This window comes from Pleurodeles waltl, chromosome 8 (genome assembly GCF_031143425.1).
Source record: "Pleurodeles waltl isolate 20211129_DDA chromosome 8, aPleWal1.hap1.20221129, whole genome shotgun sequence".
NCBI classification, from domain to species: domain Eukaryota; kingdom Metazoa; phylum Chordata; class Amphibia; order Caudata; family Salamandridae; genus Pleurodeles; species Pleurodeles waltl.
In genome coordinates, this window is record NC_090447.1 from 413155319 (window position 1) to 413174788 (window position 19470).

Consider the following 19470-nt stretch of genomic DNA (forward strand, 5'->3'; position numbering starts at 1 on the left):
AAAAAAAGACACCAGCGGTACTCTTCCTGTTCCCAGAAGATATCAAGACATAGAAATACTAGAACATTTAACTTTAACAATGATGCATAATAAAAAACCTTTCCTTGTACATGACAACTTAAAAAGGAGAAACAAATCCTGATATTCTTCACAGAAAATAACTTACTAAAACTTAGCCATAACCAAACGTAGATGATGGATGGGACTTTCAAAATGTTTTCCACACTTTTCTCTCCAACATACACCTCACATGGTAAGTTTGAACATACAAATATGCCTGCTACTAAAGAAACAGAGCAGCACTTACTATGACCTCTTAAACTACATTAAACAAAAAAAACTAAAAATGATATCACCCAAAAAATACTCAGAGACTATGAACAAGCCATCATTCAAAATATTTTAAACATTTACCTCCACACAGCCCTACAAGGCTGTTACTATCATTTCAATCAAAGCATATGGCGACACCTCTAAAATCTGCAATAAGGGCCTTGTTACGAGTCTGGCAGTCCAAAGACTGCCAGACTTGTGGTACCAGTTGGACTGCCGCACTCCAGGCAGTCAGACTGCCACATTATGATTCTGGCGGTCCGACTGCCAGGTGACCGCCATGACCGAGGGGAGCATGGTTCCCGAAGGCCTGACAGCAATGGGACTCATAGTCATCCACGGCAGTCCTGAATTAAGTGCAAATCACAAATTTGGTTTCCGCCAGCCTTTCCATGCCAGGGACCCCCCAATGGAAAGGCTTGTGGAAACAGTGCTGGGGCCCATGGGGAGGGCCCAGCACTGTCCATGCCCATGGCATGGTATTCAGCAATTGTTTAAAAAATGTACACTGTTTAAAAAAAATATTAGGTGTGATTTCTTACCATTAATATATATATTTTTTATTTTACTTATATTGTATTGGTCTATATTGAATAAGATGATATTCCAGAAACATTATACAGTATAAACATCTATAACTATAACTTATAAAGGAAAAAATACAATTTTGCATATTATTATTTTTTTACCACAAATGTTACTTTAAAATGTAAACTTTTTAAAAAACTCCCCACCCTTATCCTCTAGTAACCCCTCATACTGCTGTATTATTTATACACATACATTAAACTAAATTTGCCCACTGCAACAATTTCCTAACAAATAATTAATCTTACTAAAACACAAAAAATGCCAAACATATGCAGTAAACACTCTGCAATAAATGACATAAAAATGAATACTTACAAACGGTATTACAACATTTTCTACATCAATATTTTTACAACAATATTAAATCAACACAAAATTTGATATTTTTACCTTTGATATTCTGTTTGATGATATTTCTGTAATCCTGATATTTTTGACACAATATTTTTGCATCACAATTTGTTTCAGATATTTTGTCTAAATGCCCCTCTCCCACAGTATAGCACTGGAGTTTCTTATTATATTTAGTAGGCCGTAACTACTAATTGGGAACAGGTAGACAGGTCAAGTTTGATTTCTAAAGAATTGCAATTAAAAGTCTTCTTTAATAGTAAAGTTAGAACTTTAATCACAATCCTGAAACAGTCACTTTCAAAAGGCTGACATCTTCTTTTCCTAACCATTTGGTGCCTGCAGCTGGGTCACAAGATTAGGTGTAGCTTCCAGTTTGTCTTTGTTTATCTGAATAGGGGTTTGAGCTGTCACCCACCATATTTGCACATAACAAAGGCCCTGCCTCAACACTCTCATAAAGGGCTTGTCCCTAGACCATTGTGATCCCAGACAGGCTGGGACAGGACATGGATGAAGGGTAAGCCTAGGGGTGGAAACTTGTAGATGCTGTTCCAATTTCAGAAGGACAACTGGCTATAAATAGTAGCCCCCAAACACCACCTCTTCAGTGCATGTCTGAACATGTGGCTTTTCTGCCAGGAAGACAGGAAACTGCTGAAAGGATTGCCACTCTGCTAGAATGCTACCCTGAAGGACTGAATCTCTGTGCTGACCTGCAGCCTGCTGCCCTCTTGACTGGGTGAAAAGACCTGGACCTGCATCTCTTGACCCCAGAACCCAGACTGACTCCAAGGACTAGTTGGCTGGCCTCCTGGTCTAAAGCCTATGGGACATAACAGGCTTAAAACAAACTTGTACCCGCATGTGGAGTCTGCCATCTATGAGTCTACCATGCCAAGTGGTGCCATCCCAGTCCTGGACCCTTGGAAGTGGGCTTAAGGTGCTCTGCCAGCTTCTATGGATCCAGTTTAACTGACACATTTCCTTTGCTGCGCAACACGATCCTGGGCAAAACTGACTCATTTCCATTGCTGTGTGGATTGGAACCATAGCAAGGACCCTCATCGCCTCCGGAGCCTAAAGTGCCTTTGGAACTGCCACTGTTCGATGCATCCTTGGTGCAGACATTCACATCCCTTATTGACTGGAGCCTTGATGACACCAGACCCATAGCGCAGCCTCGCAGTTCCTCATAACAGACTCATCACCCAATTGCATGATGGATCCTCATTGCTGGGCTGCCACCACAAGCCCTCTATCAGGATGCTTCATGATGATGCAGGATCTTACATCACAGCCTTTCCGCATCTCGGAACCAACACATTGCTTGGGCTGGGTGATGCATATTTAAAGTAAATCCTCACAACGCTTTGCAAAAAAGTAATTTACGGCACTTTGTTCGGCAGGCCTAACTGAGTCCCTGTAGCCGGCCAGTGCTCCATCGTGCTCGGACTAAACTTATGACTGTATCCCAGGTTGATGCGACCAGATATCCACAGTTGAATTTTTTGTGCCTTTTGGCACTATTTTTACTTAAATCTTTAAAGTTGCACATCTCTGGTTGTACTGATTGGATTTTTACAGTTTTGGCCTTGTTATATTTATTACAGAAATATCTATTTTTCTAACTGGTAGTGGCATCTTTTGTGTGTGGTATTTTCACTTTATTACTGTTTGAGATGTTGCACAAATACTTTACACATTGCCTCTAAGTTTAGTCTAACTGCTCTGTGCCAAGCTGCCAGAGGGCAGAGCACATGTTAATTTAGGCTTGCTTTGTGTCTCACTGTGACAATGATTGTGGTTGCTGCTTGACCAGGGCTCACACCCCAGTCAAAGAACAACCCAATTTATTAACATCATCATCATCATCATCAGAGACACAGTCCTCCAGATTTTTGACCATTGAACCAATATGTTGCTTCTGTCCCAGTGAGGATTTACAAACCCATCCAAAATGCTCCTTTATGCCACCTCTGAAACTTGGTTAAGAGCTGCACAGAACTTAGCATTGCCTAAATGAGACTTGCTACCACAAACAAACATGCAAATTCTCTTTTCTTACATATTCTCTTGCTATTGGAGGTCTCCTGTTCAAGCTTTTCACTCTCCGACTTTACAACACATTTATAAGGTTGTTTGGAAATCAGTTTTATTTAACTTCACCTGGAACTCATGTTAATTTCCCTCATGCACAATTCAGAGTACTCACTTTTCACCTAAGTTTAGACTTTTGGTGTTAAATTAGATCCGAAGTCTAGTAAAGTTAGACTTTAGGCGTAAGTTAGATTTTTGGTCTAAGTTTACCTTTGTGATTCGGACCCAATGTCTTTGAAAAAGATGTGTCTGTCACTGACAAGCACTGTATTCCAATAAAAGATATATTGCACATTATCTGACTGAAAACCTCTTGTAATAAGTAAAGTGTTCCTGTCACCCCTGTTGCAGGCACACTAAAGCATGATCACAAAGCAGATGAATGGAACCTTATCCAATGTCGCAAGATAACCACTGAGGCATTGCATAGTGTAACATTGTGCAGGCATTAGAGCTTGTTCAAAACATACCCTGGTGTTTTGCACAGCAATGAGAATAACACAATTGAATAGGAGCAAAATGGCCACCAGGATGATCTCAAGCCTTCCCAAAGTAGAAAGACGGGTGCTAACATCACAAGCATTGCTCATGACACATGTTTTTTACAAACAATGGGGCACATGTGCTGGAAGCACTAATGAGCACACCTCTCCTACACATCCCCTGCTCAGGCCGCAGTGAGGGATGCAGTCCATATTTTGGGTAGCGGGGCTTGCTGTGGCTTTTTCCTTCTGCTGCAGTATATTTTATTGCCCGCAGTGAGGTCGGAGGCCCAGAGTTGGGCGTCGGGCCTCGCCGCATTCAACACGCAGCATGGATGTTCGTGGTGGGGTGTCTGCGCCCCTCCCCCCCACTGCCCTTTAATTACCTGATGCCCTGATCTAGGGCTCTTCCTTTCTTTTTTTTCATTTTTCCTAGTGGGGCCATGTTCTCGTTTTCCCAGCATTCTCATTTTGTTTCCCTGCATGCATCGGTTTCTTTTTCTGCCTTATTCCATAGCTCCTTTCCCAATCTAAGATGACGTTCTTGCTTCTTCCTGCATGTCACTTCCTGTTACATGGTATATAAGGGGTCAGATTCTTGTTCTCTTTGCGTTGCAACACTTCCTTTGGTGGTGATCACGCTCTGGCTGGTTTTCGCTTGATTCAATTTTTTGTTTCTGCTTTTTTAGCTTTTCCTGTTATTCTTTTCCTGGCGTTGGAGTTCTATTTTTTGGTGTGTCCTTCTTTTTCTGTTCCAGGGAGTTCCTGAGATTTTTTCCCCTAGGGGTTTTTCCTCTGGGACTCCTTCTGGAGGGCACAGACTGTTGTGGCGTACCAGTGGCTACCGGAAGGGGTCACCCTTACCTAGGCCAGAGTAGGACCTACAAGAACCAAGGTTGCACTTCAACTCTCTCTTCTGGTAAGAGGAAGGTAGACCGTGACAACACCTTCTAAAAAGCAGCAGCTGGATATGGACACTTGGCACACATGCTCATGGTGCCACTTCAGTGTTGTACTTTGCCCCCATAAACATTACCATAGCTCAGGCATGTGGACAGACAGGATTGCTGAAAAAGAGAGACAACAAGAACAGAACTGTCTGAAAGCAGTGCACTTGCCGAGAGAGGAATGACCAGGAACCAATGGCAAATCATCCCCACTGAAAAGAAGACACTCAGCACAGTGAGTTGGAGTGATCTATTATTCCACAGACAACTGGTCCGTGGTCCAGGCAGAAAGTGTCACTGCTGGAACCCTAGTGCCACCCTGTAGGGATCTAACCCCAACATTCCAGACCCCTTCCTGACTCAATACACTTGCATTCTTTTAATGATTTTTTAAAAAAACAATAAAAACATGGGATAAATTGTTCAACTGACATCAGGGGGCGACCGCTCCGCTATGGCGGAGGAGCGTCACCCCACTGCGAAAAGGCAGCAAAAGACAGGAAAATAAAATGAAAATAAAAGTATTTTATTATCATTTTATTTTTCTCTGGATCGTAGGGTGGGGTGGGGCCAGCATCCTTTGCTTCAGCAGCGAGGAGGAATGCTAGGTGCACTGACTGACATGTACATAAATAATCTACATTGTAAAAGGAAATAATTCTTTGCCAGCCAAGTCAGCCCTCACATGAGTAAAACTTTCATATCCTTTTGGAAAATGAATACATACACATCTTACACTGAGTCAGTCATGTTCTGCTGAGAAACATTACAGCCCTGCCTGCCCCGATCATGACTACTGTGACGACATGCACTTCTTTAAGTTGCAGCACCAAAGAAAATAACTAATACCTTGTTTGCATAATTAAACAGCTAGTTTCCATTCCTATAGCATAATAAATGCATTCCTCTCTTGCTCAAACATTGTCAAATCCAGCAATTCTGCTTAGTACCCTTTTGGCATATGAGAACTGCTGGGCTTCAAACATTGCTATCTGAACATAAAATATTGGGAACTGAATTATCAAATTACAGGCACCTCTAAAAAAACGTTGACTCCAACAAAGGTGTGAATTTTGAAATACCATTTCTAAATGTACATTAGTGATTTGCTGCCATCAATTACTTTTATACTAAATGATAATACGCAGTTATAGTCATGAATGCGTATGAAGCCTAGAAGCATCTCTCTTTTTTCTAACCCTAACATACTGAGACATTCCCTTCAGGATATTTGATGGCGTCAGAAAAGCAGATTCAGTAGTACAGCTGGTATCATGGTGAGATTCACAGTGCTGATCACGTTTCTGGAGGTTAAAATGTGAGGTTCCAGAGAGGGAATATAAACACTCTGGATCTTGGCTATTTTAAAAGGATGACAATGCATTTAGATACTTCATAGATTGTGCTGCATCTCTCAGCATTTGCATTTGAAATATAGAGTAAATAATACAGTTGTATACCTATCATAATCTTTTCATATAACATTTTATTGTGTTTCAGAAACGTATATGTCAGGAGAGAGGGTAAAGCAATGCCACGCTTGGTATTTGAACAGGTTAGTTGAAATCAAGCGCTGTTTTTATTTGCTCAAAGCAATGCATGACAGCTGTGTCATGGTGATCTCTTTTATTTTGAGCTGGGTGGGATTAGGAAGAAAACACATTTCACAAAGTAACAGTAAAGACTGTTTTTTTTATGTGAGAAAGTGAAGGAAAGAAAGTATTTGTTTCTGATTACGAATTCTGTGGACAAGATGACCCAACCACCGAACTTCCCGTAGGGAGACTGCCATCTTACTGGCTACCCCTTGCTGGGCCCATTACGACTTTCCCACTGGGCTGACGGGAGGAAACCAAGGTTTCTGCCTGTCAGCCCAGCGGGAAAGTAGCGGCAGCAATGCTGCCGCCCGCAGGGTGCACCAGCACCCTCGTAATGCTCACTACCTGCACAGCAGACAGCGAACACTGTGAGCATGCTGGACAGGGGGACCAATGCAATGCCCATACCAAGCGCATGGACAGTGCAAGGGCCCCCCTGTGCACCCTTTTTCTGGAGGTTTCACTGCCATGAAAAGGCTGGTGGAGAACCAGGTCGTAATCAGCATGTTGGCGCTGACATCAGAGCCACCCTGGCTGATTCCGACCTTTGCCACCGTCAGCCCATTGGGATCAAAGATCCCGGCGAAGATGACGGTCTGTTGGCGAGGCTGCCCTCTCCCCTCATAATGTGGCAGTTGGACTGCCACACTCATGGCGGTACAACAGCACCACACTCGTAATCAGGCCCTTTGTTTGCTCTAAAATGAAACTTGATAAACTTTCAGACACATTCACAGCACACAATTTCGATAAACATTAGAAAGAACTTCTTCACACAGTGTTTTGAAGGAAATGTGAGAATGGTAGTCAATGTAACATTAATTTGTGATATTGCAGCCTAAATTGTGAGATAAGGCTAACAAAGTCTTCATATTTGCGCACCAAAGTTTAAAATAAATACTTTGATGTGTATGGCAAGAACACCACAATCTAACATCAATTAAAAGAAAAAAACATGGCATACTCTGGTATGGAGCCTCTAGAGTGCAAACATCCAAATTAATAATGGGTTGTTTGATACAGACACAAAACTTTGTGATAGAGATAAATTATGAGAGCACTTTTTCAAAATCTCCAGAGCCTGCAACAGCTGCAACACATGTAGTAATGTAAAAAAGATCTGCCTTTAAGCTTGGCCACCCAGGATTGCTTACCTTTGTCTGGACCATAACTTTTTCTGCTGTTAGGACTCTCTGCACTGTAACAATGAATTCATTTCCACAGTACCTGTGCTCAGGCCCTGAAATGGTATTGGTAAAATTGGTTTCATTCCAATGCCCACCTATTAAATATAATAATAGACACAAGGGAACCAGTGGGTGAAAGCCTTCAGGTTGCACGATCGGACGGTAGGAGCTGGGTAGCACCTACAGTGGAAGGACCAGTGGACCATTGGGTTATATGCTCTGACAGGAGCGAACCCAAAGACTGGCACTGTGAGGCCCTTTGTGACCAGTAAAATGCTTTGTACATCTTGCCCCTGGTCCCCTTCAGCCCCACAACCAAGGTCCAGATGTCCATGGAGACTACTTAGGGGTTCAGGACTCACCCAGGTTAGGTCTAATTGTGATTTCAAGATTGTGGGAGACTGTTATGTCCCTGTGCCTCTGAACAAGAGGCCAGCAAACTAGCCCTTGGAGTCACTTTTGGCAGTCCTGGGTGCAGTTGTAGATACAAGGCTCAACAGCAGGGCTGGCCACTAAGAGTTCAAGGCAGGATCCAGGCTGCAGAACAGTCCTTTCCAGGTACAGCAGCAGTCTGGCAGAGTGCACAGCAGGTCACAGCAGCAGGCCTTCCTCCTGGAGTCCGTCTGCAGGTCCAGCAGTGAACTGAAGTGTGGGTCTGAGTGCCCTATATTTTTACGCTGGTGTCCTGCTCCTAAAAGGTCGAAGAAGTTTCTGGAAAGGATTTTGACGTTCTGATAGTTTCCTGTCTCCCTGGTCCCAAGCTGACTGCAGTGAGAATACATGGTCGTTAGGCCTATTGACAGGGCACAGTCTATTCAAGTGTAAGTGGGGCTGTGCTTAGCTCTGCCCCCAAGCAAGCCAGCTTATGGCCCATTAGGGCCCATCAAGTAATAACTAAGCTCCATTGTGTTTGCCTATCTAGAGGGAAAGCACAAAGCCCAGATGTCACCCACACCAGATGTGTATTGGAGACAGTGTGCAGGCACACAGGGCTAAGAGCAGGAAAATGCCAGCTTTCTAAAAGTGGCATTTTCAAAATTGTAACAATAAATCTGACTTTACCACGAAAGAGGATCTATCATTCCAGTTCTAAAGGTACCAAACGTGACACATCCATTCCTTCCTAATTAGTAATTACAGCCTACTAAATGTAATAGGGACATACCACTTATCCTAGAAGAGGGGTAGACCTCACACTAGCGAAAAAACAATTTTCCTCAGTACCAGGACGTGTACAACTTAAAAGTACATATCCAGCCTTTCATTCACACAGCACGATGCCCTTTGGGCTGCCTATGGCCTACCTTAGGGAGGCATTTCTAATTAAAGGCTTGGCAAGAAGTTTTAAAAGGCAAGTCAACATGGCAGTGTAATATTCCTTTTAGGCTGCAATGGCAGGCCTGGAACATGTTTTAAAGTGCTATTAAATGGGTATCACAATCAGTGTTGCAGGCCCACTAGTTGTATTCAATTTAAGGGCTCTGCATACGTATAGGGCACTTTATTAGGGACTTATAAGTAAATTAACTATGCCAATCAGGTATATGCCAAACAAACCATGTTTTAGGGAAAGAGCAAATGCACTGTGGCACTACTCAACAGTGATAAAGTGCTCAGAGTCCTAAAGCCAACAAAACAAATTTAGCAAAAAGGGAGGAAAAAGGACAGAAGGCTTGGGGTGACCCTGCAAAGCAGCCATTTCCAACAGTCTGTCAAGCAGGATTGGACAGTGTGGTGTAACGGGATAAGGATGTGCAAGTCAAGGAAGCAAGTGCACCAGCAACAGCATGGGTAATACATCTAGATGAAGTGGCTGCAAGGTGCACACATCAAATGGACACATGGTCAATCTAATGTAAAGGAATGTAGCACAATTGAGCACCCTCCATGTGTGGACAAACACAACTCTGGCTTCCACACATGAAACAAATGTACAATCCATATAGGAGGGACAATTCTAACATCTTACATGCTGACATTTGGCCAACTCAAGATGAAATACTTACCATAGCAAACATAGCACAATGCACTTGGATTAACAAACATATATCCATACAGCGAAAGTCTATCCTTGTCTACCCTTGCCCTGGGTGACCCCAGCACTGCCTACAAAGTCAGATTTTGTTAAAAACAGCAAATGGGTTGGCAAATAGGGTGAATGAAGCACAACCAGAGGCATACAATGATATGCCTTCCAGACAACAGTTTGGCAAGGCCAGATATGGGGTAAAAGATCTGTGGCACAATACACATTGTTTACAAGATCCTCAAATGACTCGGACAGGATGCATGCACAGCTCATGCTGCCATGCACAGACAAGTTATCAAACATTTATAACCATCATAAACAAAATGTCATTGTATGGCAGTAAAGTTTCCTTGCCTATTTATGTGCATCCAAAACAAGGAGGATCTAGGGCCTCAACAAACATCACATAACACAGTGTGGATGACCACAGCATATAGTACTAATCTCCAATACCTGCACCACATACATCCCATTGATGCCACACAACCTGCAACAACAGGCACACAGGGGCACATTGTAGCCTGTGAGGAGTGTATGGATGGTGTTGAACAGAATCAATTGTGCCTATGAGGTACTTACCTGCTACTAACCATACAGAGGAAAGACCTTATTCACAAGCCTCTCCTGCTCCTCTGGAAAAAAGGCAAGGGCCCTTTCATCTGCTGGATATGAAATGATTGCTTCCAGAGGCAGCACATAGCAGCTGAAGTGGTAGATGGTGTGGCTGGCAGCAGTGTCAGGAGTGAAGTGACTGATTTTGCAAAACACAGCATACACCTACGGAGCATCACTGCTCATGAACACAGCTATTGGCCTGCGACCACCGCAGGCAACAATGTTAGCTTATGGCTGTGTCCACAGTTGTTGGTACCACCCACCTCATTGAAGACTTCCGCTGGCAGACGCGGGTGATTTTTGATGTCCAGTAGAGTAGGTGAGGCATCTGCCATTTTGGCAGTTTAAATACTGTAAATAGTCCTGGTAAATGCGTCACTACAACAATATAGGTGAAGGATCAAAATAAACATCCTAAATCCGTCTTGTTGTGTAGGTCTGACTATACAACCAGCAACCACCAGTGTGGTGTGTTGCAGAGCACAGGTGGCATATGACAGCCGAGCACGGTCTACCATTGCTGCAACAAACTTCTGTCTACCGTCCATTGCCAGACCTTCAGACAATGGAAGTACACCACATCCTCAGGTTCTACCATATGAATAGGCAAACAATAATGGATTTATGCCCTCTGTTAGAGTTGATGCCAGCTCACAGTAATCCATACTGCCTACCACTAATTGCTCAAGTCGTGGCAGTATTGCACTTCCTGGCCAGAGGGTCATTCCAACATAAAGTGGCACTATCTCTTGGTATTTCCCAACCTATGTTCAGCCTGATTTTGAGAAATTTCCTCTCAGCAATGTTAAAAAACATTGACAGCTATATCAAGTTCCCCCAACTTAAGGATTTAGCCAATGTGAATGTTGACATCTATGGTTTTACCCACCTCCCACAGGTGGTGGGAGCCATTGATGGCACACATGTTGCCTTAGTGCCATCGCAGATCCCTGAACAAGTCTATCACAACAGAAAAAACTTCCATTCCATTATTGTGCAAGTTGTGTGTTTGATGGATCTCTACATGTCTGTGCCAGTTTTCTTGGATCAGCCCATGATTCCTTTATAATGAGGAACAGCACCATACCCAGCTGATCTCACAACTGCAATCAGAGAGGGCCTGGCTGGTTGGTAAGTCACATATCTCCTAATTATGTGTGAACTATGCCAGGTGCTACAAACATGAAGTCAGCGACTCATTGTTGCACTTATGTCCCATTCCTTAACAGGAGACTCGGCTTATCCAAACTGTCCTCGGTTATTGACACCACTGAGGAATCCATATACGCCAGGGAAGGCCACTTCAATGAGGCTCATGGCAGAACACGGTAGGCAGTGGAGCGGGCTTTTGGGCTCCTGAAGGCCAGATTTCACTGTCTGGACAGGAATGGGGGAGCCCTCCTCTACTCACCCTGAAAAGTGTGTCAGATCACTGTGGCATGCTGCTTCTCCACAAAATCACACTGCAGAGAGATACCCTGTACATCCCAGAGGATGAGGAGCCTGCAGTGCCTCCGGATGAGAATCCTGAAATGCCAACTGAAGATGCCAGTGATGAAGAGGAATGAGCTGACTTGTGAGAAGATCTCATCCACAGCTACTTCTTATGAGTGTAAGTATGTCATGTTGCAAAAATCAGCCAAAGACTGATTGATGAGATAACTTTTGGCACATCCCCACCTTGATGATGTTGCAATGTTTGTGTCAGGTTTTTTGCAATGTACTTTGTTTTCCAGATGCTGCTATTTGACTACGCACACATGTTGGGGGGCGAATGGTTGCCTGTGTTGTAGAAGCAACAGCGCTGGGAGGTGATGCTGTGGGCACAGTGAGACTCACTGATGCCATCTAACCAAGTTGCCCAGATGTGCCAGGACCTTCCTTCACGTCCACAAGTCCAGGAGTGTTGTCATCACTGAGGGGTTCATCCAGGGGGGGTAATGGTAATCTTTTCTGTGGCCTTCCTGTGACAAGTGGCAGATCCACCTGTTGATGAAAAATATATATTGTTACTGGTTGAATTGTGACATCTACCTCCAAAGGTTTTGTGTTACAGTAAGCAGAGACCTTAGACTTAGTTAAGTTGTAGGTAGTCCAATTATGCCACGTTACTATGGTATTGGGCGATTTGATGACATGTGAAGCATGCCAAAGCTATTTGACTCAAGCTGCTGATAAGATGTGCAGATCAGTTGCACTTGGTAAGATGGCCTGAAATGACATCTTACCACCAGTGCAGCCAACACAGTGGAGAGGCAACATATGGCTTTGGTCATTTGGAGGCCTAGTTGAGTGGAATGCAGGAAAACCAAGTAATTTGTTGTTATCCTGACTGGAGTCATCATGTGCACAGTGCTGTGTCAATATGTCAGCTGCCAATACAAATCTAGTGATGCAGTTTGAGGCCTTAGGAATATTTGTGGTACACACTGGGTGAGGTGTCATTCCTGTCCTCAATAGTTTCATCTCAGGTCATGATAGAGCTAGGTAGAGAGACACATCTCTGAGTTGTACATGATCTGTATCTTCGTCACTCCCAAGTGAGTAAACTTCAGTACAAAGGTATTTGGACAAGTGCACACTGTGCTGGTGGTTTGAGTAACTGGAACAGGGCCCTATGGGAGTTGCAGTCAGATCACTCCCTCTAATTCCCAACACTTGACAAATGGCATAGTCCAGGTGAGTACACTTCAACTGAGAGTGAAGACACAGGGGTAATTGGACCAGTGTACACTGGGCTGGTATTTGGAATTACAGAAACAGGCCTCCTGGGAGTTGCAGTCAGGTCACTCCCTGTACCTCCCAACACTTGACAAATGGTATAATCCCAGGTGCGTAAACCTAACTTGAGAATTCATAAACAGGTATATATTCGGGCAAGGGACCACTAGGGGGTGGTTGTAGTTCGAGACACAGGCAGCTGCAGTCATGTCACTTTCTCTACTGCACACACTATAGACATGGTATCATCCCAGGTGGCTACACCTCATGTGGGAGTTCACTAACAGATGTACTGGAGCAAGTGACCACTGGGCTGGTGGGTTGAGTTAGATAAACAGGGCCTTCCGGCAGTTGCAATCATATCACTACCTCTACTACACATACTATCCAAATGGTATCCTCCCAGGTGAGTACACCTCATGTGGGAGTTCACTAATAGATGTACTGGGGTAACTAACCACTGGGCTGGTGGTTGGAGTTAGAGAAGCAGGGCATCCTTGCGGTTGCAATCAGGTCACTCTCTCTACCACACACGCTATACAAATGGTATCCTCCCAGGTAAGTGCACCTTACGTGGGCTTTCTTTAACAGATGTATTGGGACAAGTGACCACTGGGCTGGTGTTTGGAGTTAGAGAAACAGGGCCTCTTGGGAGTTATAGTCACATCACTCTCACTTCTGCACACACTATACAAATGATATCCTCCCAGGTGAGTACACTTTATGTGGAAGTTCACTAGCAGATGCATTGGGCCAAGTGACCACTGGCCTGGTGTTTGAGTTAGATTAACAAGGCCTCCTGGGATTTTTAGTCAGGCCACTTCCTCTACTCTCCAACACTTGGCAAATATTGGCTATTAAATATCTTAATGCAGGGTTCATTTTGGTTTAAACATACATATAAAATTTGGGACATACTATGAATCCTGGAATGTGTTTTTGGTATTGTGAGATTTACAGTCACCATTTGGATATATGCCATTTGATGGGCCTTGGTTGCTGTGATGTTGGGTCCAATAATACTCATTGACAGTGTTGCAACTCAGATACTTTGGGTAATGAATTTTGTTGAGATGCATGAACAAGACAGTGGCAAAAGTTGAGCTGTGAGCATGCATGACATTGTAGTTTTGTGACAGTTTTTGTGTTGTAACTTACCAGACTCCACTCCCCCAGGCATTCCCATCTGGTCCTCAGGATGCAGGATGGCCAAGACCTTCTCCACCCAAGGAAAGAGTCCTTATGGGCTACTGTGATGGCCACCACCAGTCCTCTTGTCCTCCAGCTGGTGGCGGGAGACAAGGGAACGGACTTTGCCCCTGACTTCATTCCACCTCTTCCTAATGTCCTCCTTTGTGCGCAGGGTGGTGCCCACAGCATTCACTCCGTTGACTATCCTGTCCCAAATTTCCGTTTTCCTACTGAGAGGAGTGTGCTGGACTTGGGCTCCAAACAATTGTGGCTCTACTGTTATGATTTCATCCACCATGACTCTCAACTCATCTTTTGAGAAAAGGTGATTTTTGGAATGTGACGTGGCAGACAAAGACATGGGCGACAGGGATTTACTTACCAGGGGACGTTCAATAGGAAGTGAATTGATAGGATGTTCTATGAGATGGTGGAAAAAAGGGTGCTTAATCTTTGAAAAAATCGATAAATATTGGTTGTGGTTCTTTGGCTCAATGTGAAAATTCAAATGATTGTGGTCTCTGAACGGGTGTGTTTTATAGTGTGATTTACAGGTGTGTCCACTGGACTAATGTTTGTCGGCTGTGTTATTTTTAAATTCATCTAATGTGCACTTCTCTGTTACTTTACTGGACGTGTACCGGGGTGGTCGACTGCCATTGTCTGACTGCCACGAGGAACTTGGGGTGAATATGTGTTTGTAATAGGCTAAGTGGTGCAGATGGTGCTGGAGGTCGGACCGCATTATACAAGCTCCCACGCTACAGGCAGTCTGCCTTTTTTGCTTGGTGGGTTGCGGTCCTGCCTGATTGCATCATAACACGATGATCTGGGAACAGCCGGCACAACAGCATTGTGGGACTGCCAACATGGCAGTCTGGTGGTCCGACCGCCAAACTCGTAATCAGGCTCTAAATATTTAAACAGTTATATCTCTGACTCCCCTCAACTGATCTTAATGATTTTGGTGTCTGTTGCTAGTTAAAATGATTTTTGGTAGTCTAATGTGCTTTGGACATTTCATTTTGTTGTTGTGTCTTGACTTTCAAATTTTTGGTACAAAATTTAGCTTAACACACTATTCTCTGCAGAATCATCTGCTAGTTGTTCCATGACCCCCAGGAGTTAAGCAGAGTTTCTCTGAAACTTGTGTTGAGACCTAACAAGGTGTACCTACTAGGACAGTAAGGGTTTTCCCTTTTCAAATCAATAACTCACTTCTAATAATACAAATTCATCAATAAAGAGTTTAGACTTAGGTAGCGATGGCAAATGTTCAGACGTCATGAAGAAGTGCTTAAAATAATGGAGAATCTACCACTGGTTTCCTCCACAATGTTATCCCCATGATGAAGAAAAATTCAACAGTTGATTCTCTTTTGGATTTAGTGCATACAGGCTGTGATACATTATTAATTTGATAGCTTGTTAATATTGTGCAAACAGCACAGTAACTCACTACACTTTTACTCAAAATGAATGATTTTTCTGACATTGCTGTCTGCTACTCCACCTTAGCCTTTCTTCAGCCTGAATCAGAAAAGCACATTAAACGTACATGGGGGTCAGCTACATAATACCCTTCAGAAACCCTACCTGATTCATACAAAAGTGTTTAATTTCCAGTGCCAAACACCTCAATCCTGCATGAGGCCTGGGGCTGTGGAAACTTCTCTCCCCCTAAACCAACAAAGGCTGGGAAAATATGGAATCAAAGGCAGTCAACGGCAGAGTTTTCAATTTCACCTTCCCTGGACAGTGATTATGTAGCTTCAGAATGTGAAGTTTTCATCCAGCTCCTACTAACCCTGTCTGCCCTTAGTCTTTTACTTTTTTCTTAAGCCCCTTCCTTTGCCTGTCATCTCAGTCTTTCCAGCCTTTTCCATCCAGGTATGAGGCTGCACTATTGCTTGGAAGATGGAGAACTCTGAAGAGCCACGGGCATGGATAGTGCCACATGGCAGGTGTAAGGTTTTTCAGCTCCTTCTTCCCATCACTAGCTGCTGCTGTTAGATTGTGGACCTGCAAGCTAAGCCAGAACCTTGGAGGAGACCCTTGGAACTGTGGATTCAATGACTGCTGAACGATAATGACTGCCTTTACCTTTAATTTAAGTAGTGTGAAAGAAGAAGGCCTGATGCTGCTTACTCGTTTTACACTCAAATAGTATTTATTATGTAAGAGAGCTCTTTCAAGAAGTCAATACGAATGTGTCAAAGCTGCTTTTTACTGAGCAGCTGCCAGGTTTGGAGAAGGACATCACCTAATATATGCTCTCAAAGTAATAATCCTAAATCTCAAATTTTCTTTGAATGATTTTCTTACAGATAGCTCACTTGTAATGTTTAAAAAAGTATTGAATTCTTTCCTGGAGGGCTTTGCTGACTCTCTGACTAGGTGTTAACTGGGAACGTTGCCTTCTATGCAGTGTTATCTACACATGGAGTTTATGTAGGTTCCCCATAGATTGAGAGCCCCCAAAAGTGTTTGATTTATCTATGATTAAGGGCCTCATTCTGAGTCGGTGGCCTTTTGGTAAGACCCCAACACAACCCACAATCCTTTACAAACCAAACACCATTCAGATACTCGAAGAACCAAAAAATATAGATTTTGCTCTTTTACACTATAAGCATTCATACACATCTCACTCAGCAGACACCCCACATCAGCACAACTTTTATAATATACACATCACAAGCACACATAGGGGGTCATTCTGACCTCAGCGGTAAAAGGCGCCTACCGCGGGTCAGAAATCCTCCATAATTCCGCCGCGGTCGCGGTAATCCGCCACGGTCATTCTGACCCGCAGCAGCCAAACCTCCGAAAATCCGACAGCCACAACAGACCGCCAGACCAGCGGTCGGCGGAAAAGTGGAGGTGACCAAACCTCCACCGTCACGCCAACAGAAATACGCCCATGCCATTACGACCCACGAATCCACGCGGCGGTCTTTCAACCGGGGTTTTCCATTGGCGGTACACCCCGCTGCGGTCAGAATACACACAAACGAACAAAACTCAGCCACATTGGACGATTTGAATTCCACACACCTGATACACATACACACACCACTCCCACACACACAATACAATATAAAACACACACCCACATCACCCACAAACCCCTTCGACCAAAATCCAAAAAGAAGCACTGAGAGACACAGCAGCGATCACAGAACACCATCACACAGAGGCACACTACACCATCACCCACACAATATCCACACACAAAACAACACACACCACCACACTCAACACACTTAACTACACATACTCCACCCCACACATCATACACACCACTCCATGGCACCCCAAAGACACCCCCGCTTCTCAGACGAAGAACTCAGGGTCATGGTGGAGGAAATCGTTCGGGTAGAGCCCCAGCTCTTCGGCACACAGGTCCAATACACCAGCATTGCCCGGAGGACGGAGCTATGGTAGAGGATTGTCGACAGGGTCAACGCTGTGGGACAGCACCCCAGAAATCGGGAAGACATCAGGAAGCGATGGAACGACCTACGAGGGAAGGTGCGTTCCATGGTATCCAGGCACAACATCGCCGTGCAGAAGACTGGTGGAGGACCCCCACCTCAACCCCCACAATTTACAACATGGGAGGAGGAAGTCTTGAACATCCTGCATCCTGACGGCCTCGCAGGAGTCGGCGGAGGAATGGATTCTGGTAAGTTGAAGCTTCAACACTGCTTCCCCCCCACCTGCATGCCAAATCATACCCCAACCCTCACCCCCATCCTCGAACCCCACCCTCACCCCCACCCCCATCCTCACCCCCACCCTCACCCCCACCACGATCCTCACCCCCACCCCCAGCACACCTATTCCCTGCCAATGTCTCACCATCACAACCCACACATCCCAAAACCTAGGCCTGCATGCGTCCACTAAGCATGGACACCCATCACCAAAGCATGCCCAATGCATATACACATCCCCCCCACAAGCCACCCTCACCAAAGCCCCCACACACGAATGCCAGCACTTGGGGACACCGGAACCCACAGATACACCCATATGGTACACATTGAAACTATAACCATACCTCTATACCCCTGCAGGACCCGACCGCCAACACACCGCCACGGAGGGCCCAGAATTCTCCACACCCCCCACCCAAGAGGCCGTCAGCGATGACAGCAGCTCTGTCGACCTGGACACTGATGACCAGCCCGGACCATCGGGGACCTCTGGACAGTCGGTTCCCCTCAGACAGCCACAGGCCACTACAGACCCAAACCCCTCTGGGAACACCAGCACAGCTCCCACCCAGCAGGCCCATGCCTCTGTCTCCAGGGCGCGTCAATCTGCGGTGTGTCTACCACTACAGGGCACCCAGGATAACCCACCACCCCAACAACAACAGGGACCTGGGGGCAGTGGTAGTGGGCACACCGGCCAGGGAGCAGAGGCCCAGGGAAACAGGGAAACTCGGAGGGCAGCTGTGCGACAGGGGGGGGACGGGCCCAGGGAACCCACTCTCCACGAGGCCCTCACCACCATCATGGGAGCATACAACCGCTCCCAGGAGACGATGGCGACGGTACTGGCCAGGTTCCAGGAGATCCAGGTACTGCAGGAGGAACACTATCGGGGGTACAGGGAGGACATCAGAGCCCTCACCTCCACCCTGGTTACCATGGTAGGGCTGCTGCAGGAACTCATCAACACCAGGACGGACACTCAACAACAACAAAGGGCCCCTGCCACTAGCCTGGACCAAGAACAGCCAACCACCTCCGCCGGCGCTAGTGGACAGGAGGCCCCCGCACAACAGCAGCCCACCAGACCCCCACCTCCTGGAGGAGAAGAACCACCCCGCAAGAGGGCCCTGAGATCTCGCAAGAAGACAGAGTAGGATGTCAAGACCCCCGCCAGCAAAGGATACCACCTGATGTCATCCCACTGTCCCACATTGTCACCCTGTCCATCCTTGAACTGCCCATGCTCCATCTCTCCACAGGCCTATGGACAATGCACCTGTGTGACTGTTACTCTGGACTCTGCCATGGACATTCCTTCACCATAGCCCCCACCCACTTGAAACCACCCATCCCATTTTGAGCACTGAAATAAACACCTATTTTGCACATAACTATCTGGAGTCTGGCTGTGATTTCAAAATATTGTAATTGACATGACAGTGCAAATATGTCCTTGTACATAGTGAAGTCAACAAACAGCTGCCACAAAGCTGTAGTCCATGGGGAAATGAAGCACAGGACTCGTAGTGGGGACCCCAGATCTGAAATAGGGAGGGAAATGCCACAACTCAGTCATCATACACTGGGGCAAATAGACAGG

General features: G+C 45.2%; 1 protein-coding gene across 1 annotated transcript in view; it reads left to right on the top strand.

Moving 5' to 3' along the window:
* The window catches only part of LOC138249990 (gamma-aminobutyric acid receptor subunit gamma-3), a 1617745-nt gene that overhangs the window by 1155077 nt on the left and 443198 nt on the right, over positions 1-19470 (top strand). The gene's annotated exons all lie outside the window — the stretch shown is intronic.